Source organism: Lindgomyces ingoldianus (genome assembly GCF_010093535.1).
Source record: "Lindgomyces ingoldianus strain ATCC 200398 unplaced genomic scaffold BDR25scaffold_63, whole genome shotgun sequence".
Lineage (NCBI taxonomy): Eukaryota > Fungi > Ascomycota > Dothideomycetes > Pleosporales > Lindgomycetaceae > Lindgomyces > Lindgomyces ingoldianus.
The window spans coordinates 114,763-119,770 of record NW_022985224.1 but is presented as its reverse complement, the minus strand read 5'-3'; positions in this window follow the sequence as shown (position 1 = coordinate 119,770).

Below are 5,008 nucleotides of genomic sequence, written 5' to 3'. Positions count from 1 at the left end.
GCTAGCAAGAAGGTCTAGCTAGACACTAGAAATATCTAAATAAACTAATAATTAAAAAAACTTAATTAGAAAAACCTTAGCCTCTTTATAGTAGCCTATATAGTCTTATTACACACTTACTAATTAATCCTACCTAATAGCATAAAGATACACTCTGTGTTCTATATATTATTGCTGCGCTAAGTAGCCTCTAAATCTAACTATCTACCTAAATAGCTAAATCTACTACCTAAACTTATTATTATAAATAATAAACTAAAATATGTTGTAGAAGACATTAAATAAATCTAGTTTAATAAAAAAAAACATATCTATAAATACCTTATAAAATAGACTAGATATAATAAACTGTTATAAAAACCTACAAAAGCCTTATAAAAAAACTTTATAGTAACCTAATTTTACGCCTAATACCTATCTAAACTAAACCTGTACTCTAATAAAAACAACCTAATGCTAGAACTACTAATGTAAAGGATTCTCTTTTTAATAAGAGGGGGGGTACTGTTATAGTATCCTCTCTAGATCCTAGACATAACTGTATTAGACGCGTACTAGAGTATTATTAGTGCACGTCTAACATAAACATAACATAACATAGACATAAACTTAAGCATAAACTGCTTTAACACTAACTAAACCTAAAACAGGCTTAATTTATACTTAAAGTGCTTAGACTTTTAAGCTAAGTATTTAATTACTAATTTCCTTCTAAACTTTTCTATTCCTTACACAATGTCTTGTACCTACTATAATACCTCACGTAGTAATTAAACTAGACCTCTGTAAAGCTCTATAACCTTACTCATGCACAATCATGACACTTGTCACAATTGTGCACAAGTAAGGTTATAGAGCTTCACAGAGGTCTAGTTTAATTACTACGTGAGGTATTATAGTAGGTACAAGACATTATGTAAGGAACAGAAAAGTTTAAAAGAAAATTAGTAATTAAATACTTAGCTTAAAAGTCTAAGCGCTTTAAGTATAAATTAAGCCTATTCTAAGTTTAGTTAGTGTTAAAGTAGTTTATACTTAAGTTTATGTCTATATTATGTTATGTTTATGTTAGACGTGCACTAATAATACTCTAGTACACATCTAATATAGTTATGTCTAGGATCTAGGAAGGATACTGTAACAGTACCCCCCTCTTATTAGGAAGGGAATTCTTTACATTAGTAGTTCTAGCATTAAGTTATTTTTATTAGGGTATAAGTTTAGTTTAGATAGGTATTAAGCATAGAATTAAGTTACTACAGAGTTTTTTTATAAGGCTTTTATAGGTTCCTATAATAGTTTGTTATATCTAGTTGTCACAGTATCCTCCCCAGATCCTAGACATAACTGTATTAGACGCGTACTAGAGTATTATTAGTGCACGTCTAACATAAACATAACACAATATAGACATAAACTTAAGCATAAACTGCCTTAACACTAACTAAACCTAAAATAGGCTTAATTTATACTTAAAGCGCTTAGACTTCTAAGCTAAGTATTTAATTACTAATTTCTTTTTAAACTTTTTTATTTTTTACATAACATCTTATACCTACTATAATACCTTATGTAGTAATTAAACTAGACCTCTGTAAAGCTCTATAACCTTACTTGTGCATAATTATAACATTACATTATGTTAAAACTTTAGCTAAGAATAGCCTCTAAATTTAATCTAATAAGCTTAGTACTTATATAACTCTAAGCTATTAAAGTAAGCTAAAAAGCCTTTTAAAAAGCGCTTACTTTATAAAAAAGCTGCTATATTATAAGCTTTAAAGCTTTTTAAAAGAACTTTAAAGAATAGCTTTATATTATTAAGTAGTCTATTTCTGCCTTAACTTCTGTTATAGTAGTAGGAACTAAGAACTTACTAGCTTTAAAGCTTACTTAGAAGTCTAAAAATAGCTTAACTTTTTTTTACCTAACACTACTTATAACTTATAACTTTTTTAACTTAGTAATAAAATCTAACTAACTTCTTAATCCCCTGCTGTTTAATAGAAAATAGAAAGACTTACTTTTCTTTTTACATAAGCTCTAATATAAACTTAAAGAAAACATAGACTAATTCCCTTTTAAACACTCTTAGTTACTATATGCCTACTTTTAACTTAACTATAATGTAATAGCTTTAATTAACTTACTAATAAATAAAAATATTATTAACCTAGATTAATTTATAGTGTTTTTATAAGTAACTTATAAAGACTTAAATAAAAAGTTAATAGCCTTAAGTTACTTAAACACTTTATAATAAAAAAAAAAAGCTTTACTTTACACTTTACTAAGTTCTACTAACTTACATTTAATATAGGCCTAAATAAGATAGGTCTAATTACAGCTCTATATAACTCCCTTTTAACTAAACTATAACACGCTATAGTAGAAGAACCCCTTCTAAACAACCTTAATGTGTATGTAAACTTAATTACTACCTATAATAATAACATAAGGTTCCTTTCTATATAAGCCCTAATACACCTCTAAACTAGCGCAGTTATAAATAAGAACTTTAACATAATAAAAATTAATTTAAATTATGCTTTAGTTAGTTCTAGAAAGTGTAAAGATTATAAAAAAAAAAGTTAATACTTTAAGTATAGTAAGCATAGTTATATTTTCTAAAACTGCTTTATTCTTTTTTCTTAAGTCTATGTAAGTAGCGCTGCTAGCACTTATTAAAAATTTTTACTATTTTAATTTTATTTCTATAAGAGCTCTAACTTGTATTTAAGCTTTAATTCTTTTTGCTACTTTTAACATAGCTGCAGCTATAGCAGTAGGAGCCTACAAAAAGGCTTGTTTTAGGGCTAAGTTGCCCCCTAAGACTAATTTAACACTAGATCTTTACTAACTTATAGGCTAAGTCCCTTACTAATAACTAAAAGTACTAAGTTAATATTCTTATATATTTATAATAAAAAACTATATTAGCTTTAATATAAGCTCTTATTAACTTAGGAGTAAACAGCATAGGTTACATTAATAAAGAACTAGCGTGTAAACTAAATCTTTAATTAACACTACTTACTTAAATAATTTACTTAACTAGATTTAATAAAAAATAACTTAAAAAAGGTTTTATTTTCTATACTATAACTATTATAATTACTTACTAACACTATAAGGAGTAGATTAAGCTCTATGTAATAAACATAAGATGTTATAACCTAATTCTAAAACAACTATAGCTATATTAGCATAAAGTTGCCTTTAATTACTAAAAGTAAGTCTTAAACTTTAACTTTTTCTAATGCTAAGATGTATGCTTACACTTACACCTAAATAACACCTAAGTAGCACTTAATATAGAAAGTCTTTAGACCTACTTTTTAATAACCTAGAAAAGAACTACTTAAGTAAGGCTAATAAGCTAGGCCTTTTACTAAGATAAGCTATATAAAATAATTTAATAACTACTTAAACTTAAAAAAAAAAAAGCTTTTATAAAATTTTTACTTACTTAATTTAGACATAAACTAGGACTTAAACAGCAAATAGACATCTGCTACATAAGACCTGCCCTATTTATAACCCTAGCCTAATAACTAGATTATAAAATCTACGCAGTTATAATTTCTAATATAGACTAAGCTCTAGCTCTCTAAAAACACACTAACCTAAGAATAATAGTCTCTTAAAACTACTATAACTTATTATATATCTTTTTTTAAAATAAGTCTAATAAGCTTTTAATATAATGTCTATATAATTACTAGATAACTCTTAAGCCTAGTAAACAACCTAGTTATAAGCTACTATATAAAATGTTACTAAATAAATTAAAAGTGCTTTAAAAATACTTTAATAAAAACCTAAAAAAAAAGTTTATTTAAGCTAGCTTTTTACTAGTAGCATTACTTATACTATTTATAAAAAAACCTAGAGGTAGGCTTTAATTCTATGTTAACTACTAAAGACTAAATGCTGTTACTATTAAAAACTAATACTTAATTTTCTTTTTATAAAAAACCCTAAGCTAACTAAGTAAAGTAAAGTATTTTATAAAGTTAAATATTATTACTACCTTTAACAAGCTAAAAATAGCAAAAGGTAATAAGTAGCTAATAGCATTTTAGACTTAATATAAACTATTTAAGTACCTAGTAATGCCCTTTAGCTTAGCTAACATGCTTAGTACTTTTTAACATTTTATAAACAACTTGCTCTAACCTTACCTAGACGTGTTCTGCACTATGTATATTAATAATATTCTAATTTATAGTAATAGCCTTTTAGAGCATAAATAGCATGTACGCCTAGTGCTAAAAGCTATAGAAAAAGTAGGTCTATAACTTAACATAGATAAATGCAAGTTCTACTAATTAAAAGTTATGTATTTAGAATATGTAATCTTTATAGATAGTATCTAAATAGACCTTATTAAAGTTTAGACTATGCTAGATTAGTAATACTTAAAAGATGTAAAAGATGTTTAAGCTTATATAAAATTTACTAACTTTTACTAATAATTTATTAACAACTTCTTACAATAAGTAAGCCCTATAATTACACTTACTAAAAAAAAGATTTAATTTAACTCTAACTTAAATTACTAATAGTTTTTTAACTAGCTAAAAAAAGCCTTTACTAAAGCTTTAATACTTTGCTACTTTAACTTTAAACTACTAATACTTATAGAAGCTAATGCCTTAGACTACATAGTAGCAGAAGTTCTCTTCTAGACTAAGCTAGATAGGACTATTAAGCCTATTATATACTTCTTAAAAAGAATAAGTCCTGTAAAAGGTAATTATAAGATCTATAATAAAAAATTACTTACTATAGTACACTGTTTTAAACAATAGCAACCTAAACTAGAAGGTGTAGCGCATCTAATACAGGTTCTATTTAACTATAAAAACTTATAGTACTTTGTAACTATAAAATAACTTAGCTACTAATAAGCTTATTAGTCTAAATACTTATTTTATTTTAATTTTAAGATTACTTATTATCCTAGTTAAGATAAAAAGAAACTAGATGCCTTTATAAAGCAATC